The sequence below is a fragment of the Pituophis catenifer genome, unplaced genomic scaffold (assembly GCF_029215685.1).
Source record: "Pituophis catenifer annectens isolate HBS135680 unplaced genomic scaffold, rPitCat1.0.hap2 SCAF_6, whole genome shotgun sequence".
Taxonomy (NCBI): Eukaryota; Metazoa; Chordata; class Lepidosauria; order Squamata; family Colubridae; genus Pituophis; species Pituophis catenifer.
The window spans coordinates 49,283,392-49,302,585 of NW_027256886.1; positions in this window are offsets into that span (position 1 = coordinate 49,283,392).

Here is a 19,194-nt window from a genome sequence, read left to right on the forward strand (position 1 = left end):
ATGAGGAAGAGGAGTCAGCCAGGCCTCCTTCTCCAGGCCCCTCCCCTCTGGCACTGTCTCAGGTGCCGGCCGAGGGAGAGGAGATTAGCAGGGAGACAGGTGTCTCGGATGAGAGTGAAGGAGAGACATCATTCCTGGACGCACGCCTCCGAAGGCGTGATAAACGATTGCAGCAGCTCAGGAGCCGTGCTAGGGATTAGAACTGAGTCACTGGACCACACCCCAGAGACTATATAATAGACGGTGGTGGCCAGTGATTCCTGTGACGAACAAAAATAAACCTTGGATAGTCACTAAAGCATCGTCCGAAACTGCGGAGAGGAATATTATTTTCTGTTGGACTCTTGTACGCTGAGTATATTATATTTCTGTTTCTTTGGAAATAAAAGCACTTGGCAGACGGTGTGTATATCGCTGCCAAGTTGGAGATAAAGACCTGGGTGTGTGCCAAGTGCTTCCTTAACCCTCGGCTGGCTGTGTTTGTGTGTGTGTGTGGACGGGGACAGATCACTTATCATTTATTCGTTTTTATCTTTGGGCTCTGTCATTTCAAATTTTTCAACTTTAGCATGCTATAGTTAGAAGGGACCATTTTTAGGCCATTAACCCCTGTACAATGCAGGATTCAAATTAAAGTATTGCTGAAAGCTGGGTTCCATTTGAAAACTTCTAAATACTGAATTCAGTTTGCTTGTAATGTAGGCACACCATTAAAGGTAGCTCTGGATTTCAGCAACAAAAAATAATACTGTCTAATTGGGCCCTAGAACTATGAAATTTCATTTTAGCCAAAAGCTAAGAATCAATTTATTATAGTGTATATAACTATAGTTTTGCAGAGCAGCGTGTACAATCTATGTAACTCTAATGGGCCATGTTCCTGCTACACAGACATATTTAATTGTAGATGTCATCAAGTTTTTGTAATGTTACATATTATCATACTTTACATAAATTTTAGATACCATTGCATTTTTGTAATTTAAGTGATATGACATGTTATATAATTTTAGATATTATCATATAACCTAGACATTTATTGTTTCTTTTGTACATCAGGCATAGATTGTTTTTTAATTGTTGTTTTTATAGATATATTATAATTTTGTCTTACATTCTCTTTATTGTCTCTTAAAATAGATTTATAATTATTTATAGAGCACTGAACTATACTTGTATGCTTGTATTGCTCTAAGAATATAATAAACCAACTGACTATAGAAGTCTCAATTATAGTTTTGACTCCTTATCTATGGCTCAGATTTTAATTGGTTGAAAAAAAAATAATGTTAAGTTATTTAATAAACCTTGGCTACGTACCACAATCTGATACAGTGGGATTATTACTAGAGGTAAGTATTACATATTTATTTATTTATTCAATTTCTACAGCCACCCAATTTAAGCAAGTGACTCTGGGTGGCTACAATTCTAAAATGATAAAAAAAAATTAAAAATAAACATCCACAAAATAAATAAGTACAAACAGTGATGATTAATTAATTAATAGCAAGGCCAAACAACATGGCCCTTAACACATTCTGAGCCCCAGAACATAATCTGGGAACATAATCAAATTTTTAAATCTTTGTGAAAGCTAACAGGGTTAGGACCATTCTAATATCTGAGAGGAGAATATTGCACAAATCAGGAGCTAAAGGAGAAAAAGCTCATCTCCTAGTTCTTACCAGGGGACACTCTTTGACTGATGGGATGTACAGCATTCCCAATCTGTTGAATTAAATTGGACAGGTAGAAACTTCAAAATCTGTAATATTTTCATGAATACTTTTTATTAGATTTTTCATGCAATAAACCCCAAATTTTCAAGTAGTTTTTTCAATTAAAAATATTTCTGTTGCTTCATATTTACTGCCATCTGTAAGTGATTTGTTAAAATAGCAAAAGAAACATTCACATACTTTCTACTGCGTTATGTATATGTTTCCCACTGCCATGCCTTGTGTATTGAATAATTGGGCAATAATAATAAATAACTTTTCCCCCTTACTGATGTCAACTTTAATCAATGGTTCTTATTGTTTGCACATACCGTGTCCTTGGGACTCTGATAAGGAAGTAAAAAATATGGAAAGAATGCTTTAGAAAAAAAACAAAACAAAACCCTGTGACTCTGAGATTTACTGGTATAATAGTGATGTACATTTAGGAAATACAGGCATGTGACTTAAGCAGGCTATGATGGGAACTTTTAATCCTTAGAACATCAAATTCCCATCTGCATGCCTTCCCAAGTTAAAATAGTTCTCAAAGCTTTCCCTGTCCACAAAACAGTTTATAATCATGCTATTTGCAACCTTTGGACTGTTATTTACTGGCCCATGCTGATCTTTTAGGATAGGAATGGAATTGTCTAAAGACAATCACTAGTGTTGCAAGACAATTGTGGAGACTGCTGATTTTTATTTACTTATCTCACGAATATGGAAGCACTGATTGATTCGCATATGCAGTTCTATAGGTGTTATGTGTTCTCCCTGTTCATGTAATATGGATAGGAAGTAAATGCTTCCTAATGTTTGTCCCTACCATCAATCCATATCTTCTTGTACTGAGTTGTTAGACCTGCAGGTATTCACTGGAAAGTGAATAATTAAATAGGTTTTCAGATAATACAGATGCATTGGCTTGTGTTCTAGCAAAAATAAATTAGAAATTCCCTTTGAACTGAACAAGAATTGCAGTGATGTGGCAAAGTGTGTGTCTGTACTTAAATCCCTTTTCCATTACTAACCTTCATGTGAGCTGACTGAAAACCTTCATAATATTTAAATATCTTCCCAAATATAGTAGTTTGTGGTATGTATGTAAAGTTCAGGCTGTCTGAATATTGTGTTAATTTTGTTTATTGAAATATCTATATATTGGTTTTGTGTTCCAAAAGTATTCTCTGAAATACTAAATAACAAAGTAGTACAACATCCTCCTTCTCCTTCTCCTTCTCCTTCTCCTTCTCTTTCTCCTCCTCCTAAAACAAACAAACAAACAAACAAACAAACAAACAAACAGTAATTTAAAAATGTATAGTGATTGGCATTTTAAAATCCAAATGTTTTTCTGGGATAATTAAACCTGGCCTAAATGATGCTAATATGCATAAATCAATCTTATCTTCTGGCTTTTTATGTGGCATCCAACTGTCTTCCTGCAAGAACACCTCACCTCTACAACTCTAATTTCCCCAACATTCAACACAACATTCCCCAACATTCAACACAACATTCCCCAACATTCAACACAACAATGTTTTGACTGAAAAAAATGTGATTTTTTTTTGTGCCAAATGTGATGCTTTCTTGTTTGGTATTCATTTATTTTATCTTTTAATCATTTCAGATGTGCTGCAAGAATATTCATAACGTAATATGCACAGCAATCAAAACCCCTTTGTTTGTTTAATGCTGAGTGCTTCTTTTAAAAATAATGTCTCATGTTAAAACGATTATACCAGCATTGTCAACTTGATGTTATGTATTCTGAATTTTCTCATATCTAGAGAGTTCCAGTTTGGAAAAGATGATTGATTCAATACCATAACTAATATATGGCATTTTGTAAGTGACATAATAAAAAATCTCCAAGGATCCTACAGACTATATTAATCAATAGCGAATTTTTGAACAGAAAATTAAGATAAACGTGTTGCCTTTTTATTACCACCAGGATCATAAGGCCTCACTGGATAATGCCTATCATATTACTGCTAATATGTGAACATTATTAAATCATCATTTCTGATGATTTAAAACATATTATATTAATATTTTAATGAGAAAACTTTTAAATATTCATTCACTGCTTCTTTTAAAGAGAATGCCTGCATGCAGTTTGAAACACAGATTGCCAAACTCCCAGTCCTCAGCTAAAAATCAGCATGCATATATAAAAATAAATAAAAATTATATGTATGTTTGTGTATGCTTGTGTTTGTTTGTGTTCGTGTTCGTGTGTATTTAACTGATAAAAAGTGAATTTCTGGATTAGGATAGAAAATATTTTGTAATAATTCTTTTTTCCATTTAAAACCTTATTTTAATAATCATAAAAAAAGTTAATGATAGCATTCAAGTCACCAACACCAAATCGAGTTGTGCAATGTCCCAGATTTAGTTTCCTTTGTCTCAGACTAGTTAGCATTAAACAGACTAAAATCTGTGTGATTTTATTTATGAATAATTCACTGCTATGGATATACAGAACCAAATCCAACAGACTATTATTTCTAGCATTTTAATCTGTTATAAAAGTCAATATGTAGTGACAACCAGGAAGCACCTTATTTCAAGTCAGGTCACTAGCATGTAATATTGTATTTGCAGATCTGTAGTAGCTGTGCATAAAGGATGATCAGTTGCTAATACTTGTTTCTGTGGGAAATGATACCCAATTCCCCAAAGTTTGTACATCTGATAGTTCATAAGTGGTGTTTCCATATAGAAGAGTAGGATAAATGCCAGATGTTACAATGTTATTTTTTTTCCTTGTCTGAAAATATGCCTCCCTCACCTCCAAGAAAAACTCTGAATGTAAGCTGTAAGTTATTTTAAGTAGGCTCTTTGTATAACATCCCTAATTTTTGCTCACAAGGAAAACAAGAATATATAGTAGTAAGTCACATTTTTAATCTTTCACAGTAAGTCATTAAAAATGTTATATATGTATGACCAGCAAGGTAATGAGTTTAACATCTGCTTCATTCTTCTTACAGTCTGGCTAGACTTTTTAGGGCATGTAGGTCAATGCTGGAAAGGAAAATCCAGGCTGATATCCACTCTATTAACAGTAGTTATTCTGTCAAATAGAAATGCTAATTAAACATTGTCCATGTTATTATGTAGCCTGATCTCTCCAAATGACATACATTTGGATAAAACCCTGTTCTGTCCTTGTGAAAGGAACATAGGTTTTCAAATTTAATAAACGGTGACCACATCTGTATTTTTTGTAGATAATAGAAAAAGATATGTGGGGGAAATAACTTTGTACCAACCTTTGATCATTTTCCTTTAAAAAATTGTGTACAAAATATAGTCTAACACTAAAACAAATAAACAACAAATATAATAAATTAATTGTCATCCATAGTAAAGTGTACAAACATATAGGCCTTAAAGGAGAAATTCAAAATGTGAGAATCCAATGAAGCCTTTTTCATACAAAAATAACAGTAGGATATATTTTATTCTATTATATTAAAGTCAGATTCATTTTGGGGAAACATATTATTCTGAGAAAAACTTGTCCCTTGCCCTCAGACATTTCACTTTGAGATGTTAACGTTCACTAAATTTCCTGTCCCATTGACTCAGGATAATCAAAGTTTTGATAATTATGATATCAAATAGCATTTAACAATTTTGATAGGTTCTTTCATTTTGAGCAGTGAGTTAGAAATGCTTTTCTAAATAACTCTATGAAAAATGATGGGAGTATTATAATTTAGTTTGATATAAGACTCTTACTGCACTGGTTTGGACACTGCTTATATTGTGAAATTTTGATCTTAATGTCAAATATTAGGACCCACTATGTCATAATTTGCTTTATTTTTCTAATTAGAGGCTAAAAGGAAAAAATCTATTTTTAAATGTAGGTTTAGATAAAACGTGCATTTTTAGAATAAGAAAGTTCAGGTACTGAAATGGAAAAGAGGCCTGTCTTTATTTTATTACAATGCATTTATTAAACATAAGAGTAATGCATTTGGTGGATGGTAATAAGCCAAGTTCCTAACATGAAGAAAAACATTTGCAGAAAAAATTCTTACACAGAGAAAATAGAGTTCATGTAGTTGCTAACAAATGATGTTTAATGGAAAATGTTAAGGCTGGAGAAGTAAGGGAGACATATAGTGAGATTATGGTAAAGCTGTAAGAAAAAGAAAAAAAATATCATTTCCTGGTAATTGAAAAACACTACAAGACACACATGGTTAAAACTAGAAGAACTGCTGTCCCCCATTCAAGGAGGAGGTGGAAGTTATATAAAACTTTTATAGGGACATTGAAATAATGTAACATCTGTACTGTAGTCTTTCTTGTTGAAACTTAAAGGAAAAGCAACAAATCAATTTTTCTTATTCAATTATTTGCTCCAGATAAATTTGCTACTCTATGTTAATATTATTTATATGATATTTAGAATAATTATCTTGTATATTGTTGTAAAACTGTAAAAGTAACATTGTTTGACCTTAAAATAGATTCAAAAGAGTGTGTTCTTTAAGGATTTGAAACAAATGCTGGGTTTGTTTGTTTTTTTGAGATGAAATTCAAGAATTGGAATCCTAATTTACATAGTTCAGATGTTTCTATTGCTACAGGGTAGTAAGAGGCAAAATTATCTTAATTTCTTTTAAACTAGGAGAAATTTGAACTGTTTGGAGTAGGGTTCAATATTTTTAAGGAATTCAAGATCTAAAGGACTGATTTCCATTGGTCTTCCCCAAATTAACAACATGAAAGAAATTACATCTGGAAGCTTCAATTTTTCATGTCTCTGGGCCAATCTGAAAGGGTTTAGAACTACAAATGGCATTTGGGGAGTTTTATGATTTACCCATCCCTGCCGCTGTAGGAAAACTAAATAACAAAATGAAAGATGGAGGGCCTATGTATTGCACAGATTTGCCATTCAATATTGTTTTTCCTTCCATATTTTCCAAGTATGATGGGATTTGCTGCCCATTCTGTTGATAGCAAAGAAACTGGTCAGCTTACTTGTAATTTCAGGATAATATAGAAAAAATGTACTAATTACAATTTTTTTAAAAATTGAAGGAATGAAAACCAGTTCATTATATGGGGTAATTTACAAGAGTAACTCTTTTAAGATCTCTTTGGTTTCTTAGCTTAATTCCAAAATGGCAGGATTTTCCTATCTGATCATGCCCTTGGCTTTGGGTTGACCATGGCTTTAACATTATTAATGCATTTATCAGTTCTCTTGATCTTATTTTCTACTAGCTGGATACCCGTGCTTCACTATGAAACTATGTGATGGGGCTTGATAAATTGATACTTAAAGCTTGAAAATTAATTCTTTCCCTCAGCTTTGCCCCCAGAAATGTCTCCTATCCTAGCCCCTTCTCTCCCTCAGGCTTTCTAGACCCTTCTCTCCCTCAGGCTTGCCCCACAGAAACCTCTCCTATGCTATTCCATTCTCTCCAGAGTTATTTTCAAGTTGGGAGGGGGAGTAGAATGTCTAAATAATTAGCATCAGAGCATGTTATAATAATATAGGAAATACTAATGCTCTGATGGTCATTTTGAAAAATCCTTTCTTAGTGAGCACCTAGAAGCCAAGAGGAACATATGTGCCAAATTTCAAGTTTGTAGGCTTTCCGGTTCTGGAGATTTCATGATTACGGCATGAATGGTTTTCACTTTTATATATATAGATTTCTTGGATTACAAATTAACTGCACTGAATGTTTCAGATCACTAAGAAAACCCAGTTGCATAAATGGTTCTTTGAATCATATATGTATAACATCACAGGATAATCCCTTGAAGCAAACATCAACATATTATATTCTTTAGAAATAATCCATTTTTTACATTATGTTTAAGACATTTGACTATTAACTGATTATAACAGTTATATGGAAGAATCCTGAATGTAATTGTAAATATCATCAACAGCTATAGTTAAACTTACAATACAGTTCTTCAGAAATATGTTTCTTAATGTGCTTAAAGAAACCCAGATATAAAAATGTATCTAAAGTTTGTACATCTTATCCAAAACTCAAAAGCTGAACTTGCTGATTGCTCACGCATTAAGAAAGCTTATGTAATAATTCTTTAGGTGCAGAGAAAGATTCTTTGACCTTTAATGGCTTAGGGCCGGGGTATCTGCGAGACTGCCTTCTGCCACCAATAGCCTCCCACCGACCGGTTCGCTCGCACAGGAAGGGCCTCCTCAGGGTGCCGTTGGCCAGACAGTGTCGGCTGGTGACCCCCAGGGGGAGAGCCTTCTCTGTGGCAGCACCTGCCCTCTGGAATGACCTACCCCCTGAGATACGCACGATATCAGACCTCCGGACTTTTTGTCAGGCCCTGAAAACACACCTATTCCATCTAGCTGGGCTGGCTTGATCCCATCCTCTCAGTTTTAATTGAATTCGGTTTTAATTGGGTTGTTTTTAATATCTTGGGCCGAAATTATTTAATTGTTTTTTAAATAGTTTTTAAATTTTATATGCAATGTTTTATCTTGGCTGTACCGCCCTGAGTCCCGCAGGAGAAGGGCGGTATAGAAATAAAATAAAATAAATAAATAAATAAAATATACAAACTTACCCATAAGGAATAATTGAAATTGCCTTGAATTTGTTAATTAGCTTATACTACATGGCATAATTCCTTTAGCTGTTTTCCTTCTCAATGTCCCATAAGAATAATTCTGGATGAATTGTCTTGAGTCTCAGAAGTATTTTGCATTTCATTATAAGGAAAATTCGAATGTTTCATAACCTGAACATCACAATGATTGGCTAAAGAGATTTTGCTTATAGATGGTAAAATAAAGGTGACTGATTTAAAAAAGGCTTTGCTTTTTTTCTTTGAAACTACTATATATAATTTAATTAATTACTAAATGAAATGAAATTATTTTTTTTTCCATTTGTCAGAACAAATAGCCTTTTATATTTATTTTAAAGAAAACTCCTAGTAATACTTGATGTTTTTACAGGCATTGAGTCATTACTATCAGAGATGGTAAAGATAGAGAATAAATTAAAATGCTAAATGCCATTCTTGATATTATGTTTACTCAAGTAACCTAAATTTTATTAAATTTTGACCAATCTCAACTGGACTGATTGAGGAATTTGTAATTTGTAAGGTGGTTTAATGCATTTTATATCCAGTCCTACTGTACATCAGTTATTAAAGATGTCTAAATAATATATAGCAAGAGTTCCCAAATTTCCTTCTAGAAATACATTGGCACTTTGAAAACTTATCAAACATGCTGCCAAATATACTTTTGTATATAAGAAATTATAAATTAAACTATTGACAGAAGTGATGTAGAAATATTAAGAATGCTTCCACATTCTGAACATACTTGCCATTATTGCGAATGGTACAGATGTACTACCTCTGCTTGGTTCTGATAAAAAGTTTGGAGCACAGAAAAATAGATAATTGCACATAATAAAAAAATAATGATGACAGTGAATTTTGTTAGTCTAATTATAAAGTCCAACTGGGAATCTCATTTTTCTTTTTGACCAGTTTTCCTCTTCATTAACATAAAATGTGCCAGGGTTCCTGCAAACAATTCCTTAAAATTTTAACATTAAAAAAAATCAAATGTCACTGAAATATTCTGACCAGGATCACTGAACTTAATGTTGCTAAAGGAATTACAATGAGATTTATTTTTTAAAACAAAATGCTTATTAGTTGTACATGTATTCCTTTTACAAATATTTTCATATAGCAAATCAATTTAATATGTCCATTGTGGAGTCTTTGATACTTTCTGAGCTTGGTTGTTTGCTTGCAGATGTTAACCGAATGATAACATCAGCGGCGCTGGTGATGTAACCTACTTGGGTAATGAAACATCTTCAAGCAAACAGCCAAGTTCAGAGAGCACTAAGGGCTCAATAGTTCAATCCTGAAGTATATATTTTTTCTTCAATTAATAGATATATTCTTCAAATCCAAAAAAGATAAAATATTCATTTGCCCCTTTGGTGCTTTGTTGACTAGGACAAAAAATGTACAGGTGAAGTAAATTTGGTTAATTTTTTTTTGTAGTTAAATTATGAATAATTTTGTAGAAAGTAGTTACCATATTGAAGAATTGACTTTTTAAAGAAAAACAATTTGAAATACTGATCAACAAAATAATAGCATGTACTGTTAAATTCTAAAAATTATGAGATGGGGGATTTGGAATATTGAGGCATTGTACAAGGTTACAATCCGTATGGCATGAAAAATTGTTTCCTGTATTTTTAAAAGAACAATATGTATTTCATGCCATGCATTTCTTTTTTATGATCATTTACTTTTTAACATAATAGAATATTTCTTTATTATGCAATAGAATATAACTTGGCAGAAACCAGTGCAAAAAAGTAAAAAAAAAAAAAAGAAAAGAAAAGAAAAGAAAATTACATGTAACAGCCTATTGAACATATCAGAGTCTGTGTGCCTGGCCTGAAAACAGTAAAGGGTTAATATGTTGTTGGAATACCAAAAATGGTCAATTGTTCCAGTCAATTAATCTCTAGGGAGCTAAATTCCATCCAGACAGTCTTGGTGTGGGAACAGCTCTAAACTTAGTCCACAGAGCTATTTTGTTTATCTATTCCCCCAAGAAAGAAGTTAGGATGAAGAAAATCACTAAAAAGAACCAATCCACCTCACTGAAATATTCTTGTCTGCCAACATGTATTAGTAGAGTATAGTTTAAATTTCCAAAAAGTATGTTGCTCTTTGGTAGCCAGTAGAAAAGTGGAAATCATGTCATCATGCCTTTCGAAATGGTTACTTCTGATTCAGTTGGTGTGATTGTGTGCTCCCAGAATCACTAGTAATGAAATTTGACAGGGTTAGTGTATTGTTGAAACACTGTGTTATAGTCACTAAGTGACTCAGTTCAGCAGGCAATTCTATCTTCTCTTTTAATACATGAAGTCTGTTGAAGATAAAAGGAGAGCCTCAAGGATTTAGACATGATTGTTTATGTAAGTTATATTCAATGATTGGAACACTGAGTACAAACCCTTTCATATAAAACATTATTCTATGCACGAGTCCTACACAATCAAAGGTTCTGATAGAAACTTTATACGTTCCCTAAAAAGTTTTGGAAATAGATGTCAGTTCTATTAAATTTGTATTTATTATAGTATTTTCGGATGGCATTAAATAGAAATTTAAATCAACAATGGGCAACCACTTGGGTGAGGAAACCAAGAGTAGGAAACAGTATTCCCCCCTTTGGTACTGAACAGTTGTTAGGCAGAATTGGCCAAGTCTTCAGCTGGTTTGCTATGGCTTCATGAGGAGTGTTGGGTTTCTTCAAAGAAAGGTTACGTCAATATGCAATATTAACAATATTCTATGTGTGATTCACTGATGTGGAGTACTGTTAGTACTACTACTTATTTTCTAATTTTTAAAAAGTTAGAACTTAGAGTTCTTTCTAAAACTTTACACCAATCTTGCCATTTCACAGGATTCCTGCCAATAGCATTTTCTCCCAATTTCTCTAGGTATTATATGTAAAATAAGGGAGAATCCATAATTCATCTATTCATGAATTGTAAAAGTTCTGTTTACAAAAATCTCCTTTCAACTCTATTTTTAAAAAATCAGCATTGAAAGATTTTTAATATCTGATACTCTGTCAATGAAGAATGTTCTACTGTGCCTAACAATTTTGTCTGATTGTCTTGAAAAATGAAAATAGTAGCAGACATTTATGAAGCTATGAATTCTACTAAAATAAATGAGTATGTGGGAAGAAAAATCAATTATTTTAAAAATCTGTATGAAATATGTATATTGATTTGATTTAATTTTTATTCTTATTCATCCATCACTTTTCTGATGCAGCTTCCAGTATTTCACTCAAAGCTGAAGTGTAGCTTTTGGCCTGAAAGGAGGGAAAAATAACAATAGGAGCAATAAAAATATAAAGAAAAGAGAATTTATATACCTTTTCTCTTTATAAAAATCAAAGGCTACAATATTTCTGATTTTTTGCTATGTATTAATAAAATTTGTGTCTGTATCTTAGTAAAACTTTGATGTAGAAAATAATAGTCGTAAGTTTGCATTAATATTAGTAAATTTAAGGCATTTATGTATTCTTTGCTTCTTCCATAGTACTCCTCTTAGTTTTAAGATTACAATCCTGCTAAATTGCCCTTTTCTAATGCATATCTTGATCATGATTTTATTACTATTATGTCATTCATTTTTTTCATAAAGTTTTCTTTTAAAAAGGGGTATTTTTAGTTTTCACAAACTACACATTATTTTAAGTAATAGGAAACAATAAGGGAACCGTAAGATATAAGAATTTCATACCACAAATGAGATAGATTAAATTACTTAAATGGAATAAGATTATTGTGATGTGCTCTTTTTGAAGGCTTCATCACATTATAGCACATTAGTCCAGATTGAATTATGAAAATGTGAAAGTATCTGAAAAAAGGCACATTTTTTTTTAAAAAAGTAGTACATTCTCCTTTTTAGCAATCATAAATGACTACGAACGAACTCTTACAGGAAAATATCATTTAGGAAAAATGAGAGACCTAGCAAACTAATTATTTCTTTGTTCTTATTAATTCTAGTTTTAAGACCATTAAACAAAAGAAGCCCTGAATTTCCATCTGGAAAGCCATTATTATTTTATGCATGTGGGAGATCCATGCAGATATACAATGCACTATAATGATGCATAATTGCCCAATGTTGTAGATAGATCTGGTTCAGTGCTTACTGTCATAGGGAGTTTTGCAGCTAGGAAAAAAGCAATGTAAAAATGGTTTATTTGACTTGTTTTAAACTGTTAAGTCCAAATAAAAGGAGTAAACTGCTGAGGACTTATGTCTCAAAAAGGTTGCTCTTGTAATAAGGAAAGAACAATCATTAAATAAAAAAGAGCTCCTAAGTTTCTTAAAAACAACATCTTAGTTTCAGTCTCTTATATTCTCCATTGAGATACCCACATCTTTGATATCCTGATCAGTCAATGCTAGTGTTGGAAATCAACAAAACTGCCTTGCCTTGATATAAAGCAGCTTCCTGTGGGGTTCCTGCAGATGGACAAAAACTAATTCTTATAAACAGATATCAATATTTCAAGTTTTTGAATAAATTGCACACCCCATTGCTTCATTACAATGCTACTTGCTTCTACAGAATCAGAGAGAAATGGTTCTAGAAGTCAGTCATGAATTCTTTGATCTATGATTGATTAGACCTGTTATGTGCAATTAATCCATGAATTTTATAATGTTGCAAGAACAACCAGGACTGATTCTTAATTGCACTGGCCATGCAATAACTCCCTTCATTCCCAATTCTGCAGCATTATTCAGAAAAATTAGAGTTCCACTGGAAACATAGCCGTATCTAGCAGCATATTCTTATATTTATATTTTTGGTTAATTTTTAATGAATAGAATGAAAATTGCATGAAAGTTAGATTACTGAGATAGGCTAACATTGCCAAATTTCATAGATATTTCAGTATAAGTATTTTTATGTTTCATCAATGTCTTGCTCAGTTGATTTCCACAGTACTCCCGATAATTCTCTGCCAATGCAACTCCTTCTCAATCCTTGCTTTTTTAGGATTTTCCTATAATATCCATAAGATCTTTTCCCTGTGGCTAAGATACAAATAAAGATAACACATGCTTACACATACATGCAGCAATAAATGATGACAATAATGACAGTGATGATTATAACAAAATTTATTATATTATATATTAGGTAATATACAATTAGATAGGAGAATAAATAAACAATTGAGAAATTGAGAAATCATATTTTCTGTAAGAAACAGGAAAAGAGAAAGGATGGTTAAGAAAAGGAATGACAAGTTGCTGGAAAAAAAAAACTAAAGCAGGATGAGGATGGAAATTTTTTTAAAAAGAGTCTTGTTATCTGTAAGAGGAAATAAGTTATACAGACATTCTGGATGGCATCAAAGTATAACACAGTAGGCTAATAATTAACCTAATTAAATTTAGATTTCTCTAAATCCTTTATTTTGGTGGCCTAAAATACTATCTGTGACATGTCATTTTCTGCATTGCAATTACAGTTTTTGTTTTTCTCTGCAATCCTCCAGAAAATTATTCAGAGATCCATAATTGGACTTGAGGAGCAGAAGACAGTGATCAGTAAATTTTAATCAATTGCATTGTGAAACCAAAAATTAACTGACGTTTAGCAGTTAATATTAGGGAAGTATTATCAAAGAAATGGATAATAAAGCCTTGATTCTTAAAGCCTAATAATTAGACTATTACAAAGGGGAAGAAGTAGGGCTGTTGTGTCTCAAAAAATCCTGTGCCAAAATCTGCCTTATAGCCGAATTAACTTGTTAAGAAACTCTTTGAAGCAATCTGCCAAATAAATTAATAACTTTGTTTCCAAGAATTGTATTGAGTAGGGAAGGAGAAAAGTAGCAGTAACAGCATGAAACAGAGTGAAGGTGGGCACTTACTAGTGCTAAAATCTGGGATATCCAGAAATAAGAGGTTGATTTTCAAGAATATTGGCTCCTCCATTACCGTCTCATCATACCACTTACTGTCATGAAAAGTTTTAGAGAATGAAAGGTGTTCCCTTGCCAGATTCTGCACCATCTGGTATTAAATCAAAGGTCCAGAAAATTTCCCAAAGTACTTTTTCTTTGTTTTTCTGTGAAGAAATTTCACTTCTCATCCAAGAAGCTTCTTCAGTTCTGACTGAATGGTGGAGAATGGAAGGACCCTTGTGGTCCTGTGGTCCTTAGTACTCTTACTAAGAGTCTTTGAGGCTAAGGACCAGATGACTGCAAGGAATATATGGATTCTCTTAGATTGGAAGTGAAAAATGGGAATTTCATGGAAAAACAAAGTACAGTTGTTTTTTTTGAAAAAGAACCTTTGGGACAACCATTACCAACATGCATTGGACTCTTGGACACTCTTTAAAGCAACTTCAATCTCTTTGCCATAGCCTGGGCAAAGACCTGGAACAGAGGGGGCATAAAGAAGCTCACATTCATTGCTACATATCTGAATTCAGTGGCATCAGGAAATGCCTGAGTAGCAATACCACTATTCTCCCCCCATCTCCTGTCTGATTAATGCCTTCCTGGCAGCCTCATCGTTACCTGCTGTTGAACTTGATGATCAAGCAACAGTTAGATGAAATTTGACCAATTTACCATACCCTGAAAAGTCAATGCCAAGAAGGCTCACTATCTTCTGCTTCTCCAGTATCAGTTTGATACCTTGCACATTATTGTAAAAGTTCTCTGTAACTTGGTGGCACAAATCTGTGAGAGAGCCTATATTGCCAATGGATACAGAAAGCCACTTATGTGCAAAGCTCTGTGTTCCAGTCAAGGAATGTTTTAGTGCTGAGTTCCCCAACCTATCTGGCTTTGTGGGCCATCTGGGAGGGGGGGCACAGGGAATAGTTCACCATTTCCTCAGCCCAGTTCTGAAGAGCTCAAGGTCCAGTCATGTGACCCAGGAATTGGGGACCCCTATTTTAGTGTTCCCCAGGATATTTTTTCCTCCTAGGACACACCAATAAAGCTTGGGAGGGCATTCACAAAGCAAGAAATAACAGGAAAATGTATCAAATAATTGAAATACTTTGAAATGCTTAGAAGCTTTGCTCAGCTGAATCACCAGTACCTATGAGTTGCATAAATTTATATTTTTACTTGATGTTAAGCTTTTAAAGAAAATGATCCCTGACTCAAACTTGTTATTTTGTTTTAAGAGCCAGGGATAATTTCTATTATTTTATTTTCAAAGTGGAGGAGTTTTTTTTCATTTGGATTTAGACGGGGGGGGGGGTGGAATCTCATAATGCTTGCATTCCATTATAGTTGGATGTGCATACTTTTGAAAATAAGACCTGTAGTTATTTGTCAAAATAAAAACTGTTTTTAAAAATAGAAACTCAACCTAAGTATATTACTTATAATATGCTTGATAATCATAAGTACTCTATTTTGTGAATATTTATGAAAGATCCATCAAGTAACACATGATACATAAAGACAGTCCTTGTTTAATCACTGTTCAAAGTTAGACCGGGCTGAAAATAGTGAGTTATGACTGGTTCTTGCACTTATGATTGTTGCAGTATCTCCATGGTCACATAATTACAATTTAGCCACTTTGCAATCATCATATATTTAAAATGGTTGCTGTGTTCTGGGGTCACGCAATTGCTATTTGTGAACTTTCCATGGAGCTTCCAACAAGCAAAGTCAACGAGGGAAGCTGGATTTACTTAAGTACTGCATGATTTACTTATGGACCATGGCAAAAAAAGTTGCCTTGATTAGAGACAGAAGTTCTGGTTCTAATTGTAGTCATAAGGTGAGGACTACATGTAACAGCTTTCCCAGGCAGTGGTAAGAGTACCAGGCAGTTCCCTTTCAGAACTTTAGATGAGGATGAAAAGTAAACCTGAATAACAAACTACGCAAGTTTCCACAAGATGTCAATTTCTAACTATTTCTTTGCATTTTATTCTGACAAATATGGTAAAAAGTGTACAATAGAAATGATGTCACTTCTATAAAGTATCAACCAGGGTAACAAGTTCCTTTAGATGTCTGTGGAACATTTTCATGCTTTTCACAGCATGAACGTTTTGAAAGTTATTGTAGTTTTTATTTGAAATACAAATAAACTGTATGGAGCAGCACATGTTAATGTTTATATGAACAATTACGTAAGTTCTTGAAAGGATGTTGCAACAACATTATGTAATTTGGTTCCTAAAGGACTGATCTTTGATCTGAAGGCCTTTCTCATATCTTGGAAAGAAATGTTGGGCCAGAAATGTTGCAAAGTAATGTTGTTAAAACCCATCTCTCTGTACATTGTTCTTTTCCAAGTTCCTTGAAGTTAGTTTAGGTCCTTAGATGGCTAGTATTTCCAATGGTGCAAGACGGACTGAAAGCCTAAGCAAACATTGCCTGCTTATCTTGAACATGAATATAAACATTCAAACAAATGTCTTTGCTTTTGTAAATGGTCTTGATTGATTGCTTACAAAACCCCTAGAAAGGACTGGCCAAATTGGTAGATCAAAGCTATTAAATTAATACTAAATATATCAATATCAGTGAAGAAATATTGCCCCTTGCCTGTAGTTTTTATGGGCTTTTCTCTCCAGAAATAGTTTTAATTCTCATATGAATTAAATGAAATTTGCAAAACAAATTATATAAAAATTAGTATGTTATATAGATTAAGGAAATCTATATTCCTTAAATTGAAATGTATGAAATCAGTTGACTAATTATGATTTAGTAACAATAATTGTGTCTCAAACACACAAATATTTTCCTTCTTACAAAGGCATGGCCATTGGATACATTTTTAAATTGTTTCTAGAAATTATGATATTGGCCATGATTGGCAATGTTCATATAGGTAATCTTCGATTTACAATTGTAACTGACCCTGGAATTATATTCGTGGTGGGTTTTAAGCAAATTAGAAGTTGTTAAATGAATCCATTTTCCACAATGGGTGTTTTTTTTGCCAGAAACTGGCAAAAAAACTCACCAAAAATTGTGGTTCGGTAACTGCAGGATGCTGCAAATGGCCATAAATGTGAGCTGGTTTTCAAATGCCAAAATATAATCACATGAACATGGGGCACAAATGAAACAAATAAAATGTTAAAAAGTTATGATTTTTATGTAGTTACTTACCAATTACATCTAAATTATATTAAAGTAATCAAAATATTTTTACAATTCCCAAGGTCTATCACAACTTTTGAGCACCCCTAATGTTTAGAAATTGAAAGTTGAAAAATTTGATACACCCTAACAGGAAAGGCAGTCATCAAAACTTTGAAAACTGATTGTAAGTAGCTATGAGGATGTCTGTCATAGCTTCAAACAGTCGCTAAGCAATTGGTCATTAAATAAAGACTACCTATAAACTGGTTGATATGATATGCCAAGATTTTAATTCCTAACAAGTTTCCTTAAAACTATGTCTATGGATACAATAAGGAAAGATATCCTTGGAAATACATGCATGCTGGAACTTTCTATTATTCCATTTCACATTCTATTATTACTTTTCAAATCTCTAATTAAAGTTCTAGTCTCAAATATTTTTATGCTTATTAGTGTGCAAGTATCATGCAAGAGATTTCAACAAATAGTTGCCAAGTTTCAGTTTTAAAACTTCATTCTCTCTTATGGAAATTTGAGGATTTTCTCATATAGTTATGCTGCAGGGAACAGAAAATTAAATAATAAGTAGAAGAAGAACTTGCTGAAGGAAAGCTCTCAACTTTCCCCTGGAGATTTATGCTATGTGTTGGTATTTTAAATTTGGTATTTAGAACCCTTTTTTTCCTTCTGCCTATTCAAAGAAATCTAGATAGGTAATTGTTTTGCAAAGTCTTTTATCTCTGAACTTCTCATTAGAAAAAAAAAATTAGATGAACATGAAAACCATGTGAAGAAAGGCAGTATCATGATTTTATGTCTATAATATTATATCCAAGCAGAAAATAATTATGAAAGTTGCAAGGACAAACATTATCCAGAATTGTTCTGATCCAAGGACTGTTATCAATTATATGTCACTATTTCTGAGAGTACTTACTCTTCGATGAACACAAAGCAACTATGGGGAAATAGCCCCAACAATTATAATATTGTTCTTTTAAAAAAATAAAAAAAAAACAATTTTTTTTTGTTTTTGGTAGACTTGAGGTAGTCTTCAGATGCTAAGAAAATTAAATTTTCAGATCCTGGAAATAGTTATTTTCATTCAGTTTATATGTAATATCCAAAATATTGAATAAAATAATGGACATTAAAAAGGGTTTATGAAGAGAAAAACATGGCTGAGTAGGAAGTCATGTTCTGTATGTTTAATAATTTTCAGCAGACAGATTTATAGAATTTGAACTTGTATTTGGAGCACCTCAATGCTTTGGTGAAAAATCTCACCAGTATAACTATTATACTGGTGAAGATGGAACTAAAATAAGATTACCTTAAGAATGATTCAGAGGAAAAGCCACTGTGCCCCACTTATTTGGTTTCATTTTAAAGGAATAAATATATAATATTATTTTATACTTCTTAATCTCAGCAATAAAGAACTGTCAATCTTGGAAACCTTGGCAAAGATTCTGGAAGGATATGAAAAGTAAAACCCTCCCTACTAAAATATTAGAGGAAATCTGCACAATCTAGCACTCTTCAGAATCTGAATTGCACCTATCAACATTTGATATTGCTACTTGGAAGTGCTGCTTTTTTCATATTCCAAATAATATAGCAATCTTTTCCAAAGTGTACAGAGAAGAGCAGCAAAGATGATTAAGAATCTGGAGGCTAAATCTTATGACAACGGTTGAAGGAGCTAGGTATGTCTAACCTATCAAAAAAAAAAAGGATTAG